This window comes from Chiloscyllium plagiosum, unplaced genomic scaffold (assembly GCF_037043375.1).
Source record: "Chiloscyllium plagiosum isolate Xiang-an unplaced genomic scaffold, Cpla_swu_hap1 HiC_scaffold_6, whole genome shotgun sequence".
In the NCBI taxonomy this organism is placed as follows: Eukaryota; Metazoa; Chordata; class Chondrichthyes; order Orectolobiformes; family Hemiscylliidae; genus Chiloscyllium; species Chiloscyllium plagiosum.
In genome coordinates this window covers 88,516,805-88,532,598 of record NW_028270144.1, presented here as the reverse complement: position 1 = coordinate 88,532,598, position 15,794 = coordinate 88,516,805, and the positions used below count along the sequence as shown (strand labels likewise).

The 15,794-nt window shown below is 40.5% G+C and overlaps 1 protein-coding gene and 1 long non-coding RNA gene across 6 annotated transcripts in view; one reads left to right on the top strand and one right to left on the bottom strand.

Moving 5' to 3' along the window:
• LOC148149805 (uncharacterized) overlaps positions 1-5,334 on the bottom strand; it is a 34,866-nt gene extending 29,532 nt beyond the window's left edge. The window contains exons 1-2 of the long non-coding RNA XR_015757446.1: positions 5,231-5,334; positions 4,420-4,631 (exon numbers count right to left, since the gene is read on the bottom strand). This is a non-coding gene — a long non-coding RNA (uncharacterized LOC148149805). The remainder of the gene's footprint in view (positions 1-4,419; positions 4,632-5,230) is intronic.
• LOC122550755 (spermatogenesis-associated protein 13-like) overlaps positions 1-15,794 on the top strand; it is a 243,508-nt gene that overhangs the window by 117,357 nt on the left and 110,357 nt on the right. Inside the window, exon 1 of one of the 5 annotated variants that reach the window (XM_087988182.1) lies at positions 6,251-6,412. The exons of the other annotated variants lie outside the window; for them this stretch is intronic. The gene's annotated coding sequence lies outside the window, so the exon portion shown is untranslated. Of the gene's footprint in view, positions 1-6,250; positions 6,413-15,794 lie in introns of those variants that run through there. 5 annotated transcript variants of the gene reach the window in all.

The following is a 15,794-nucleotide window of genomic DNA, read 5'->3' as shown; positions in this document are numbered from 1 at the left end:
GCTGGTACAGCATGTTAGTAACCACCTTGATCTGCAGTTGAAAGTGCACAGAATACTTTTTGAGGAAACTGAAATTATGGGATCTTGTGTAAACTCCTTTTTATTTGCTTTCAGTCAATCCCAGAGAATTTTAAGATTTGTGAATTTATTGAAAGACCGTAAATGCAAAACAAAATTCATTTTTTTTATTAATCTGGCTTTCATTTAATTAAAATAGCGCAGATGGCCAAGACATCACACGGTTTAGTGTTTTGGATTACTGCAGAGATGTTAGGTCTGTTATATCAACTGCATTTTTATTTCAAGTCTATGTAGTACCACGTCAGAAATATCAAAACATTACTACTGATGTGTATGTAGGCAGATGTGAAATTTACTAATTTAATACATTGTGTGGCTGGAGAGCTAAAGTTTAAGAGAGCACTTGGCAAGTTTAGAATTAAGTATAAACATATAGTTGGTCTTTTATTGTTACTTGACAATAAAAGGTAATTTAGTTAGCCAGACATTTTTTATGACTCAATTTCAGTCAGTTTACTCATTTATCACTTAATTTATAAGCAAAATACTATGAATGTTAGAAATCCAAAGATAACACAGAAAATGGTGAAATATTCAGCAGAGCATGAAGCATCTAGGGCGAGATAATGAGAATTTATGTTTTAGGTCAGTGATTTTCTCTAAGAAGTAAAAAAGTCTAGAGAACCTAATCGGTTTTAGGCCAGTATAAAGGCAGGGAAAGAAGCTGGGGAAACAACAAAAAGGCAGGCCTGAGATGCAGTAGGAGAGATTAAATAACAACTGATTGATGGTGTGAGACAAAAGAGGGTGATGGACTATTAAGAAACAGTTGATGGAAGGATTAAAATAACAAGCAATTGGAAGCAATCTTAGGAGCCAGTTGGGAACTGACCACAAGTGTTCCATTAAATGGTCATTCAACCTACATTTGCTCTCCACAATGTTGAGGAATGAGCTAAATTGGAAGAACCACAAGTCACTTACTGATTCACCTGAACAGTGTTTGAGGCCTGGATAGTGAAACGGAAGGAAATAAAATATCGATGGTGGGCAAGTTGTTGGAGGGAATCCTGAGGGATGTACATGTATTTGGAAAGGCAGGGACTGATTAGGGATAGTCAACATGGCTTTGTGCGTGGGAAATCATGTCTTGAAAACGTGATTGAGTTTTTTGAAGAAGTAACAAAGAAGGTTGATGAGGGCAGAGCGGTAGACGTGATCTATATGGACTGATCTATATGATCAGTAAGGTGATCTTCAAGGTTCCCCATGGGAGACTGGTTAGATCTCACGGAATACAGGGAGAACTAGCCATTTGGATGCAGAACTAGCTTAAAGTAGAAGACAGAGGGTGGTGGTGGAGGGTTGTTTTTCAGACTGGAGGCCTGTGACCAGTGGAGTGCCACAAGGATCGGTGCTGTGTCCTCTACTTTTTGTCGTTTAGATGAATGATTTGGATGTGAGCATAAGAGGTACAGTTAGTAAGTTTGCAGATGACACCAAAATTGGAGGTGTAGTGGACAGCAAAGAGGGTTACCTCCGATTACAACAGGATCTTGATCAGATGGGCCAGTGGGCCGGGAAATGGCAGATGGAGTTTAACTCTGATAAGTGCGAGGTGCTGCATTTTGGGAAAGCAAATCTTAGCAGGACTTATATACCTTTTAATGGTAAGGTTCTAGGGAGTGTTGCTGAACAGAGTCCTTGGAGTACAGGTTCATAGCTCCTTGAAAGTGGAGTCGCAGGTAGATAGGGTAGTGAAGAAGGCGTTTGGTATGCTTTCTTTTATTGGTCAGAGTATTGAGTACAGGAATTGGGAGGTCATGTTGCTGCTGTACAGGACATTGGTTAGACCACTGTTGGAATATTGCATGCAATTCTGGTCTCCTTCCTATCGGAAAGATGTGAAACTTGAAAGTGTTCAGAAAAGATTTACAAGGATCTTGCCAGGGTTGGAGGATTTGAGCTATAGGGAGAGGCTGAACAGGCTGGAGCTGTTTTCCCTGGAGTGTCGGAGGCTGAGAGGTGACCTTCATAGAGGTTTACAAAATTATGAGGGGCATGGATAGGATAAATAGACAAAGTCTTTTCCCTGGGGTTGTGAATCCAGAACTAGAGGGCATAGTTTAGGGTGAGAGGGGAAAGATATAAAAGAGACCTAAGGGGCAATGTTTTCACACAGAGGGTGGTACGGGTATGGAATGAGCTGCCAGAGGAATTGGTGGAGTGTTGTACAATTGCAACATTTAAAAGGCGTATGATTAGGGTATATGAATAGGAAGGGTTTGGAGGGATATGGGCTGGGTGCTGGTAGGTGGGACTAGATTGGGTTGGGATATCTGGATGGCATGGACGGGTTGGACCGAAGGGTCTGCTTCTGTGCTGTACATCTCTGACTCTCAAAGGCCTGGCACTGCATCATCTGTACTTGCATGGGAAGGTATCATAGAAGCGGAGGGTATTTTAGTGCTGAGGAGTGGACTAAGGTGATACAGAGGGACTGTCACTTTGAACTGTAGAAGAGAAATATTTTTGTTGTTCTCACTCTGCAAGTGGTAGAGTTGGCGACTAATGATTTGTTAGATCTAGAGGCTGGTAATGTGGAATATGCAGATAAGGGAGGCCATACTGAGGTACAGGGAGGGAGAAGTAATGCAAGCAGAAATATTGTGAATAGAATCAATGCAGGTGAGGACTCCAGCTGCTGGAGGAGTTGCTCTTTTTATTTTGATTAGGCACTGCTGGACTTCTTGTATTGAACAATTTCAGTTCATAACTCATCCTGTTTTTTAAATATCTGCTGTTTGTAATGTTTCTGATTTTTTTTTCCCCCAATGCACATCACTAGATTTGTTATCTTTTCTTTTACTTGCTCCACTACTGGTTAGTTTTATGTGACAACGTCACAAGACCAAAAGATATAGGAGCGGAAATAAGCCTTACAACCCATCGGTCTGTCCGGCCATTCATCATGGCTCATATGTTTTTCAAGTCCATTCTCCTGTGACCCTACTCAACAACCTACTCATCACTTGACATCCCCAGCCTTCTGTTGTAATGAGTTCCATAGATTTAACCACCATCTCTGGTGTAAGAAATTCCTTTCAAACCAGTTGACTCTTCAGAACTGTGCCGTCAGACCCTAGTCTCTTCTCGTGAAACCTCATCTCCACACTTACTGTTTGCAGACCTCTCAGTACTTCTCCACCCCCCCCCCCCCCCCCCCCCCCCCCCCCGCACCATATTTCCATCCTTCAAGCACAAACTCAAAGTCCTTAACCACTCCTCATGTGGCATCCTCAGTAAAACCTGATGTGGTTAATCTGAGAGGCTGCTTACAAGCATCAAATTTAGGATACTGGTAGGGTGGAAAGGATACAACACTTTATTTAAAATCTGCACTTTTATTTTGAATTCTCACTATTATTTCATCTGTTGAAATTAGAAAAATTACTGAGGGGAATGTAAAAAACAAATACTCTGGATGCTGGAAATGTGAAACAGAAATGGAAAAGGATGGATATACTCAGCAGGATTGGCAGCATCTGTGGAAAGAGAAACAGTAGGTCTATTCAGTATCTCCTTTTAGAATCATTAATACTGTCTTTACCGTTCATTCTGGGTACCCTAAATATCTGGTCCACTTGCTTCTCTTGACGCTCTTGCTACACTTCAATTTCTCGTTTACTACCATTGGTACTCCCTTTTCTTTTGGTCTGTGTTCCTTAACATCTGTCACATTTGCTACTCCTCCCCCCTCTGTGTTTACAGTGTAAAACCTGCCATTTTCCAGTACCTTTCAGTTCTGCAGAAGAGTTCTATTGGATTCAAATGTTCCTCTGTATCTCTGCACAGATGCTGCCATTCCTGCTGAGTTTCTTCAACATTTTAAGTTTTAATTACTTAAGGGAATGTGGTGGATGTTTTTTGTATTCACTCATGGGATGTGGTATCGCTGGTTAGGCTATCATTTATTGCCTGTACCCATTCCTCCTTGAGAAAGAGGAGGTAGTTGTGGTGAGCTGCTGCCTTCAACTGCTGCGTTTGGCTTCAGTAAACCCTAATGCCATTGGGGAGGAGTTCTAGAATTTTGACTCGGTGACACTGAAGGAACGACAAAACAGTTGCAAATCAAAATGATTATCTTAGAGGGGACCATGCAGGTGGTGGCATTGCCATGAATTTGCTGAGCTGGTCCTTCTCTATGATGGTGGTGATAGGTTTGGAAGGTGCTGTCTAAGGAGCTTTGAATTTCTGCAGGGTATCTTGTAGATGGTACACACTGCTACTAAGCATCAGTGTTGGAAAGGAATGAATGTTTGTGGGTGTTGTGCTAATCAAATGAGCTTTTTTCTTGATGGTGTCAAGAATCTTTAATGTTGTTCGAGCTGCACTTACCAGGCAAGTGGGGAATATTCCAGCACACTCAACTTGTGCCTTGATGGTAGAGAGTCTTTGGAAAGTTATGAGGCGAATTACTTGATGCAAGGTTCTTAGCGTCTGACCTGCTCTTGTAGCCACAGTGTTTATGTGGCTAGTCCAGTTCAGTTTCTGGTCATTGGTAACCCACAGAATGTTGATAGCGAGGCATTCAGATTTGATTATGCCACCTAATGTAAAAGAATGATTTGTTAGATTTTCTTTTGTGGGGGATGGTCATTGCCTAACATTTGTGTTGAGTATGTTTGATGCCATGTTTTAGCCCAAGTCTCGATATTGTCCATGTCTTGATGAATTTCAGTATGGTATGCTACAGTGTCTGAGTAGTCATGAATGGTGCTGAACACTGTGCAATCATTGGTGAACATTCCCACTTCTAACCTTTATGATAGAAGGTCATTGAAGCACCTGAAGATAGTTAGGCCTCAAAGATTACTCTGAGAAACAGTAGAGGGCTCTTGTGGAGCAATGGCAGTGTCCCAGCCTCAGAGCCAGGTGACCTTCATTCAAGTCCCACCTCCTCCAGTAGTATGTGACAACACATCTGAGCAAGTTGATTTAGAAAATACCTAACTGGAGGGACTCCTGCAGAGATATCCTAGAGCTGAGATGACTGCCCATCCAATAAGCACAACTATCTTCATTTTTGCCAAGTCTGACTCCAAATAACACAGTTTTTCCCTGATTCCCGTATCATTTTGGTATTGCTAGGTTATTGATGCCAGACTCATTCAAATGTAGCCTTGATGCCTAGGACAGTCACACTCACCTCACCTCTGGAATTCTGTTCTTTTGTCCAAGGCTGTAATGAGGTCAGGAGCAAACTTGATGGGCCAAACCGCCTACTTCTGTTCCTGTATCTTGTGGTCTTTTGAAGACAAAATCTGAGAAACTACTTGATAGTTGTCACTTAGCATACAACTTTTGAAACTTGAAATATTGTTGCACTTACATAATTCAGAATAAATATTGGCAGAAAGCTAGCAATTTTGAGACCAAGACAGATATCAAAGAGAGCAACAATCTTGCACAATTGCCTTTTATAACTTACTGGCTGTTGGCAGTTTACTTACAAACTCTACAAACATCATTTTTAATTATTCTGCCGTGAACAACATTCTCAAAATGGAAAGGCTGTTTCAGGATTTTTACAAAAAAGCTTTTTTCTTCATTATTGAATGTGGTCCAAATTTAGTCTGAAGTAAAACATTTGTATAAATTGGGTGTTTGTTATGTTTCTTGGGCCAGTGGTGGAATTTTAATAATACAAGTCTGTGAACATGTTTAAACTACTGCACAAAACTTCTTGAGAGTATGTTGTTAATTATTTTAGTTTTCAAAATTAACCTAGACTACGCACTGAATTAATTTTAGCTCAAGTCAAATACAGTTCTTATCAATGGCTGCCTCAAAATACTTTAACAAACCGAAAATATATATTTGATAAGAGCAAATACATATAATTGTGCCACATGAAATGCATCACTTCCTGCCACACTGACAACTCAGTGCACACTCCAGAGATTAAAGACTGGTGAAGTGAATTTGTTTTATATCTCCTCTCAGAATATTGTATTTAAAGAATTTGTCCAACTGCAGAAGTTGCTATATAAACAAACATTATACATTACTACATTGCTGAAGGAGGCCAAAGTGCTTTCGTACTACCGGTCCAAATGACTGAAGGAAAGTATGAAGCATGTTTTTCGTTCTAAAATGCTTTGCCTTGCAACACCGCCCACCACTGTGTGGGTGGAGTCATCTTACTGCCAACATATCCTACTGAACTCCGTGCTGTGCAGCTCACTTGGGAGTATTGCAGTGGATTTAAATAGAAGAATATGTCCGAGGAACAAGAAGTTATTTAAATTCAGATTGAGCATTCCCTGCCATTTGAAAGCCGTGCATTTCGAAAAGGATTTGCTCACAAGATTTAGAGACTTCATGTGAGGTAATTTAGATTGTGAAACAGTTTCATGTTAAAGATGAGCAAATATGATAGTAAATCTCTGGACATATGAGTATTTCTTTTAAAGTAACCTTGCTACTTATACTGTAATCAATTATGAATTTTTCTGAGTTTTTTTCTGACACTTTCTAACCATGTGGGGTTTAATGGTTTAATAAAATGGAGATGTTCTGTCAAAAGACTGTGTACGATTTAATTATATTTCAAAAATTGATGATTGGGATCACTTTGCGTCCTGACAACTTGTGTAATGATGGACCGTAGATTTGTTGTATTTGGATGAAGGGGTCTGTCTTTGAGAAGCATTATATACTATGCCTTGAGAAAAATGCTGTGCTTCATTACTATAAAGTGGCCTAAATGGTGCCAGTTATGAGCACCAATGTTAGTGTTATGGTTAACCATCCCAGATAAATCAAGGTAATTTTTTCAGTGTTATATATTCTCCTTCTGATATTTTAAAAAATTATAATCCCTGCTGATGTTTAATATCTTCATTGGGTATTGATCTGTGGGTATTGAGTAGTATCAGCAGTACTGCTCTGCCTTGACTGAGTATTGGCAGATTATTTGACCGTAAGGGCTTCACAGTCAAACCTGCTTGTCCTTTCCTCTGAAGTCCAGTTTTATCAATCAAAATCAGGAGGTGTTGCAACTATTTTTCTCCTGACCCAGAAACTAACTTTGCTGAGTCCATATATTAGATTAGATTACATTACAGCGTGGAAACAGGCCCTTCGGCCCAACAAGTCCACACCGACCCGCCGAAGCGCAACCCACCCATTCCCCTACATTTACCCGTTACCTAACACTAGGGCCAATTTAGCATGGCCAATTCCCCTGACCTGCACATCTTTGGACTGTGGGAGGAAACCGGAGCACCCGGAGGAAACCCACGCAGACACTGGGAGAACGTGCAAACTCCACGCAGTCAGTCACCTGAGGCGGGAATTGAACCCGGGTCTCGGGCGCTGTGAGGCAGCAGTGCTAACCACTGTGCCACCCACTCCTGGTTAGCTGAATGAACTGGTCACAAATAAGTGACCAAATTTAAAACTTTCCTTTTTGCTTTGCTAGCTGAGAAATAGACTCTGAGCTATCTAAGGAAAAAATTTTAAACCAAATAGCTGTCTTAATGGGTTTGGGAATTGTCATCTTTCCAATGTTCTCAGTTTTTAGCAATGTAATTCCAAACAAAGGTAAATTTTGGAAAAACTAGGCTGTTTGTTGATGTACTGTCTTTTTTTTAAAGTTAATTGATTATTAACTGATTATTGAAAGGCAGTTGTGCAGAAGGTTCTGTTTTATTATTCAGAAAGCATTTCATGCACAGGTAATGCTAGACTTAAGACCGTACAATATTTCCTTAATGAGAAACCTCAATAAGGAATGTAGCACACTCATGTCATTCGCCCCGCTCTCCCTTTACCCCAGCCTCCATGTGATGATGACAGGAGATATTGGGATCAAATTGTGAGCTGACTCATTTCCCCATTGTTGTTTTTGTTTTTGTTTCATCTTTAGTGTTTTTTTTCCTGAAGTTATTAGTCATTGTGGAGTACAATTTCAAGGGGTGAAAGCAGCTTGACAATAATATTTCCCATTCATTTGTGCTAACTCTGCTGTCACTTTTATAACATTTCTTTCTGGCAGAAGCCACTGAAGAGCGTTTAGGAGCAGGGAAAAAAACTGGCCCTCTTTTTCGCCACCTTTTGCTATGACATTTGTGTGTTTGTTTGTGTATAATTCTGCAATTGCACTTAAGGTGCTAAGATGACCACTGGCAAACCTGTGTAAATTGTAAACCTATAGTGTAAACAGCCCAACCCTTTTTCTCAATGGAGCTACCAACATTTTCCTCTGGTTGCTGTTTTTACCCAGTGCTCTTGAACAAGATTGTTGATAGTGACACACAAGCTATGATATTTGAGGCACTTGACTCATTCAGATCATTTTAGTGCCAAACTATTTTAAACTGAATAAGAAAGCTGTGGTCAATATGCATTTCAAATGACTGCTGGGTTTTTCTGCGTATGTATTCTAAAATCTCCTCCTGTATACTTGTTTTGAAAATAGATCTCTATATTTTCAATTCCTTACAAAATGGGTAGTTTCCCTCTGTTCCCAGAGGTTAGGGCATGAAGTCAGCTTATGTTTAGTGTAACCTTGATTATCATTGTTTTTAACTTTTTGAATGTACTGAAAAGTGAACTTTATGTTTTGACCCTCGTAATCAATCATCGGCATTCTTTTTATCACCTTAAATTACCTTGCTGATTAAATCTGCAATTTTTTTTATAAAGATGATTTGGGAAAGTAAGAAAGGAAATGTTTGGGTTTTTAAGAATTAAGTATTTGTGTAGCAAAAGTTAATAAATCTAACTTTCATTATACAGTTACAATATTGGTTTTGTTTTAAAAAATAACTTCATTGACTATTACTGAACAATTGACAAATCTGTAGAAAAGTACTTTTTTTCTTGAATTGAGAATTCTAACTAACAATTGAGAGAGCTAGTATTTAGATCCATACACAGCTACTGTATTTAGAAATTAAGAAAGGCGTTACAATGATTTCTGCAAATGTATCTAAAGAAACTAGAAAATATCCTTTGTTTTTGCTGATTTTAACAGGTTTAGGCTAAAATTGGACAGATTTCCTGCCCTTAATTCTAGATGTTTTCTAATCAACCTGTTCAAAGATACCATTAGACACTGCTGGAACAGATAGGATTCTGATCTCTGGAACCATTCTTGTATGCCTCCTCTGCATTCTGTCCAGTGTGTTCACATCCTTCCTATTGTGTGGTACCTAGAACTGTATACAATACTCTGTTTGATGTCTAACCTTGTATCAGTGCAACAGAACCTCCTTGTTCTTGTACTCTGCCTCTATTAATAAAGCCAGTTTAACTGCTCACTCCACCTGTTCTGTCACCTTTTGAGCTCTGAAAAAGAATCCAGACCCTCTGCTGCTGTATCTCCTTAAGTATTACACGCCCTATTTTGTATTTGTTGTACCCCTATTTTTATACTTTTTGCCCATATTTTCCTACAAAATGCATCACCTGTCTTTCCTGCATTGAACTTAATTTGCCCACCTGACCAACTTGTCAACTTCTTATTAGAGTTCTCCACTGCTTCCAGGTTTTGTAGCAGGCAGTTAGGAGATTTCACTGAAGGTATCCATGGTTCCAGCATCATTCTTAATGAGAGCTGCTTATACTTTTAGTCTATTTTCTAAGCAAGGTAGATTTGCAACTGCTGGGAAATCAAACCTCTTATTTCATTTTGAATCCAATTGACGCTAACCTCACCACTTCTAGATTTAATGGAGATAGGATGAGGGACGGGTGACCAATCTTCTCTGGAGGCAAGCTGTTGGTCAAAAAAGGGGCCGTGTACCATGACCCCTTGACGTAAATAGCATGTAGCCACTTGAAAGAAATCTGGGAACTGAACAAAAACTGATTTCTATGATACTTCTTTTAATCATCTTTTTGCATAATTAAAAGTTGAATTGGTCATGTTTACATTTGGCTGGATGGTTGAGTCTGCCCTGCTAATTGGACATGTGGGAATTGCTGGCTAGGCCAGCATTCTTTTACCATTTAAGAATGCCATAGATGTGGAGTCCCATGTAGGCCAGGTCAAGTAAGGACGACACCAAAGGACATTAGTGAACCTGATGGGCTCTTCCCTGACAATCAACAGCGGTTTTATGGTCATTATTAGACATTTAATTTCAGAATTTGACTTCAATAAAAATATATCAACTACCATGGCAAGTTTCAAACCAATTCCACAGATCATCACCTGATTTCTGGATTAATAGTCAAGCAATAATACTACAAGGCCACTGCCTCTCCTTATACAATATAGCGAAATCTGTAGCAAATCGTGGCGTATGCTGATTGATCTCCTTCAGCTGGCATATACAGAGCTGTTCTCCATTGTGATGAAGTTACTGGACTAAAAACATGAATTCTGCGCTCTCACCACAGAGGCTGCCAGACCTTCTGAGTTTCACCAGTAATTTCCATTTTTGTTATACGCCTAGCTGTCCTGTTTTTATTCTAAACTAAACCTCCAGGCCTTTAAATACGTAGTTTGTAAACATCTACCCACTGTTACGATAATTTCTGCTCAATGGACTTTGGTTGACTGTAATATGTTGGCTTTAAAAAAAAACAATTAAAATAATTGTAGTTTTTTTTAATTTCAAAAAGTATCTTCTTATAAATAGTCACAAATGCAATTTGGTTCTGTGCAGTAGCATATCAAGTAAACAAATATTGGAATTTGACTATCCAAACCAAAGACATCTCTTACACATACTACAATATATTTATATGTATTTGAGGCTCGAGGATGGTCTGATAAACAGGGGTCCATTTGAGTTAATTTCAGAAAGATTCCAATATTTGTTTACTTGATTGTGGTCTTTCCCCACTGTCCCTTGGTGGTAACTACCCCATGTTTTAGTGTGTTCCTCATCACATAGTCCTGGACCAGGGAGTGTGCTAGTCTGCAACACCTGGTTAAGGTCAACTCTTTGCTCTGGAAGACCAAGATGTTTTGGGCAGACCGCTGCCTCCACGCACATGTTCCCTGCTTTGTCCTACCCTTTCCCGAGTTATCCTCTTGCTCCTAATATGCATATAAAATGTCCTGGAATTCTCCTTAATCCTACTTGCTGAGAGCATTTCATGGTCCTAATTCCTTGTAAGTTCTTTCCTGCTCCCTTTATATTCCTCAAGGGACTTGTTGAATTTCAGATTCTTAAATCTTAGATCTGCTTGCTCTTTTTGGCTAAAACTTCAATAGCTTTTATCATCCAGGATTCTCAAATTTTGCTATCTTTACCTTTCATCCTCAGGAGCATGCTGGCCTCTATCTCTGATCAGCTTCCTGAAGAAGGGCTCATGCCCGAAACGCCGATTCTCCTGCTCCTTGGATGCTGCCTGACCTGCTGCACTTTTCCAGCAACACATTTTCAGCTCTATCTCTGATCAACTGGCCTTTAAAAGATTCTCCTATGTCAGATGTGGATTTACTCTTGCAAATAGTTGCCCCCAATCTATTTTCTCCAGTTCCTGCCTAATACTGCTGTAAATAGCCTCCACACCCCACCAACACCACCATCATTCATTCTCCAATTCAAGTTCTAATATGGCCCTGTCCCTAATTGGACTAGCTACATTTTGTTCAAGAAACACTCCTGATGCACTTGACAAATTCTGTCCCATTTAAGCCCCTGGCATGAAGAGTCCCAGTCAATGTTGGAAGTTAAAATCACTCAATGCAACAAACCCCTTTTGTTTGTTTTCATGATCTGTCTACGTGTGTTTTCTTCCATCTCCCATTGGCTGTTGATAGGCCCATCATTGTAATTGCCCCTTTCTCATCCCTGAGTTCACTGGATGGGCCCTCCAAGATGTCCCTTTCTTAGTGTACCTGTGACATTCTTTTTCATCAGTAATACAGCTCCCATACCTCTTTAACATCCTGATCTATCACACCTGAAACAGCTAAACCTTGGAAAGTTGAGCTGCTAGACCTGCTGTGTTCTCTGGAAAATCTCAGCAGGTCTGGCAGCATCTATAAGGAGAGAAAAGAGCTGACGTTTCGAGTCTAACTGACCCTTTGTCAAAGCTTTGACAAAGGGTCAGTTAGACTCGAAATGTCAGGTCTTTTCTCTCCTTACAGATGCTGCCAGACTAGCTGAGATTTTCCAGCATTTTCTCTTTTGGTTTCAGATTCCAGCATCTGCAGTAATTTGCTTTTATATACCTGCTGTGTTCTCTTCCCAGTTTGCTTCACAATGATGCTGAGTGCAGGCCGCTCTTCTCAAAGAGGAAACAAGTAGGCAGTGAGGTGGAGACTGTAAGAATTATGAAGATAGCATTAATAAAGGGAAGAGTAGGCAGAGAGCGGATAAGTGCAAAAGAACTGGTGGCCTGAAATGCATCTACTTTAATGCAAGGAGTATAGTGTGTAAGGCAGATGAACTTAGGGCTTGGATTGATGCCTGGGAGTATGACGTTATCGCAATCACAGAGACTTGGTTGAAGGAAGGGCATGATGATTGGCAGCTAAATGTTCCAGGGTGTAGACTCTTCAGGCAGGACAGGGAGGGAAGTAAAAATGGGGGGGTGAGTTGCATTGATGGTCGGGGATGATATTACGGCTGTGCTCAAGGAGGACACTATATGGAGGTTGTGGGTAGTGAGGCATTATGGGTGCAATTACTTTGTTGGGGCTGTATTACAGACCTCCCAACAGTGAATATGAGGTAGAAGAACAAATAGGTAAACAGATTATGAAAAGATGTAGAGGCAATAGGATAGTGGTGATGGGAGATTTTAATTTTCCCAACATTGACTGGGATACAGTTAGCGTCAGAGGTCTGGATGGGGTAGAATTTGTAAGAAGCATCCAGGAGAGTTTTCTAGAGCAGTATGTCAATAGTCCGACGACGGAAGGGGCCATATTAGACCTGATACTGGAGAATGAGCCAGGGCAGATGGTAGAAGTTGCGGTGGGGGATGTTTTTGGGAACAGTGACCACAATTCTAAGTTTTAGAATATTCGTAGATAAAGATGAGTGGTCCTAAGGGAAGAGTACTAAACTGGGCCAAGGCCAATTATATCAAAATTAAGGAGGAGCTCAAATGTGGATTGGACACAGCTATTTGAAGGGAAGTCCACATTTGATAGTTGGGAATGCAGGATAGGTATGTCCTGCAAAGGATCAGAAGGGCGAGATTTGTGAACTGTGGATGACAGGAGAAATTGTACGACTAGCCAAGAGGAAAAGGGAAGTGTACATAAGGTCTAGGCAGCTAAGAACAGAACAGGCCCTGCAGGAATATCGGAAGAGTAGGACAAGTCTTAAATGAGGCATCAAGTGGGCTAAAAGGGATCATGAAATAGCTTTAGCAAGGAGAATCCCAAAGCGTTTTATTCTTGTATAAGAAGCAAGCTGGTAGCTAGAGAAAGGATTGATCCACTAAAAGATAATGAAGGAAGGCTGTGTGCCGAGCCTGAGAGAATGGGTGAGATTCTGAATGATTTTTTCGCATCAGTGTTCACTGAGGAGAGGAACATGATGAATGTTGAGATTAGAGATAAAAGTTTGATTAGTCTGGATCACGTTGATCTAAGTAGGGAAGATATGTTGGGTAAGCTAAAGGATATTAAGGTGGACAAATCCCCAGAACCGGATGGGATCTATTCCAGGTTGCTGAGGGAGGTGAGAGTGGAAATAGCTGGGGCCCTGACAGATATCTTTGTGGCATCCTTAAATGCAAGTGAGGTGCCAGAGAACTGAAAGGTTGCTCATGTTGTCCTCTAGTATAAGAAGGGTAGTAGGGATATTCTGGATAACTACAGACCAGTGAGCCTGACGTTGGTGGTGCTGGAGAGGGTACTGTGGATAGGATCTATTTCTATTTAGAAAAGAACAGGCTTATTAGTGATAGGCAACATGGTTTTGTGCGGGGGAGATCGTGTCTTACCAACTTAATAGAGTTCTTTGAGGAAGTGACCAAGTTGATGGATGAAGGAAAGGCTGTTGATGTCATGTACATGGACATTTGATAAGGTTCTCCATGGTAGACTAATGGAGAAAGTGAAGTCACATGGTGTGCAGGATGTTCTCGCTAGGTGGATAAAGAACTGGTTGAGCAACAGGAGACAGTAGTAGTTGAAGGGAGTTTCTCAAAATGGAGAAAGGTGACCAGTGGTGTTCCGCAGGGGTCAGTGTTGGGGCCACTGTAGTTTGTAATATACATAAATGATCTGGAAGAGGGCACTGATCGTGGTATGATCAGCAAGTTTGCAGATGACACAAAGATTTGTGGAGTAGCAGAAAGCATAAGGGACTGTCGGAGGATACAGGAGGATATAGATAGACTGGAGAGTTGGGTGGAAAAGTGGCAGATGGATTTCAATCTAGACAAATGTGAGGTGATGCATTTAGGCAAGACTAATTTGAATTATACAATGAACAGAAGAGCCTTGGGAAAAGTTGATGGACAGAGAGATCTGGGAGTGCAGATCCATTGTACGCTGAAGGTTGCTGCTTAGGTGGATAGAGCAGTCAAGAAGGCATATAGTATGCTTGTCTTGATTGGATGGGTTTTGAGTACAAGAGCTGGCAAGTCATGTTAAAATTGTGCAGGACATTGGTTTGACCACATTTCAAATATTGTGTACGGTTCTGGTCGCCACATTACCAAAAGGATTTGGATTCTTTGGAGAGGGTGCAGAGAAGGTTTACGAGGAAGCTAGCTATGAAGAGGGGTTTAAATAGGTTAGGTTTATTTTCATTAGAAAAAGGAGATTGTGGGGGAGGACTTGATTGAGGTTTACAAAATCATGAAGGGTATCAATGGGGTTTTTAGAATCCCAGGGTGAAGGATTCCATAACGAGAGGTCACGCTTTCAAGGTGAGGTGTGGAAAGTTTAAGGGGGATACATGCAACAAATACTTCGTACAGAGGGTGGTGGGCGTCTGGAACGCGTTGCCAGCAGAGGTGGTAGAGGCAGGCACGGTAGATTCATTTAAGATGCGTCTGGACAGATGCATGAGTAGGTGGGGAGCAGAGGGGTACAAATGCTTAGGAATTGACCAATAGGTTTAAACAGTACATTTGGATCGGCTCAGGCTTGGAGGGCCAAAGGGCCTGTTCCTGGACTGTAAGTGTTCTTTGTTCTTAACATAACTACAGCTGGGTTCTGCTATAATGTGCATTTCTTGAGCACAAATTGGCTTTAATGTGATTGAAGAATTTAGACTATTATTTCCTTGCCTGTATTGGCTATAAAATTGTTCTAGCCCTGTTAGTTTAAATGGCATGGCTATTGCTTGATCATCTTCTAACGCAAGATTCCACGAGAACAGACCTATCAGGTTTATATCAGAACAGACTGTACTACATGTGAGGAAATCTCTATTTTGGGTTTGACTGCTTTTGGGATCAAGGTACTTGCAGGGCCCCAGCACAGGTTCAGATAGCAACAAAGGGAGCAGCCTACAATTTGGCTTAAAATGTTATTTTGTAATTCTAGTGCTGACTTGCCTAGATTTGAATTCAGTTAGATCACCATGACAATTAACAGTTCCTGCTGCATCTCAACGGTCACCATACCTAAATCAATCGGCTGCCTCTTCTCATGCTATATAAATTGCTGATGTTTTTCCTATGTTGGTTTCTTTGCACTTCAGTCCTGATGAGTGTAAAGTGAAAAGCCTTGACTTTGTTTATAAGTAGTGTTTCAAGTTCTATAATAGCAAGAATTTATATAATTAATAACAATCAACAATTTTAAGCAAATGTAAGCATTGTGGTGGGAGTGG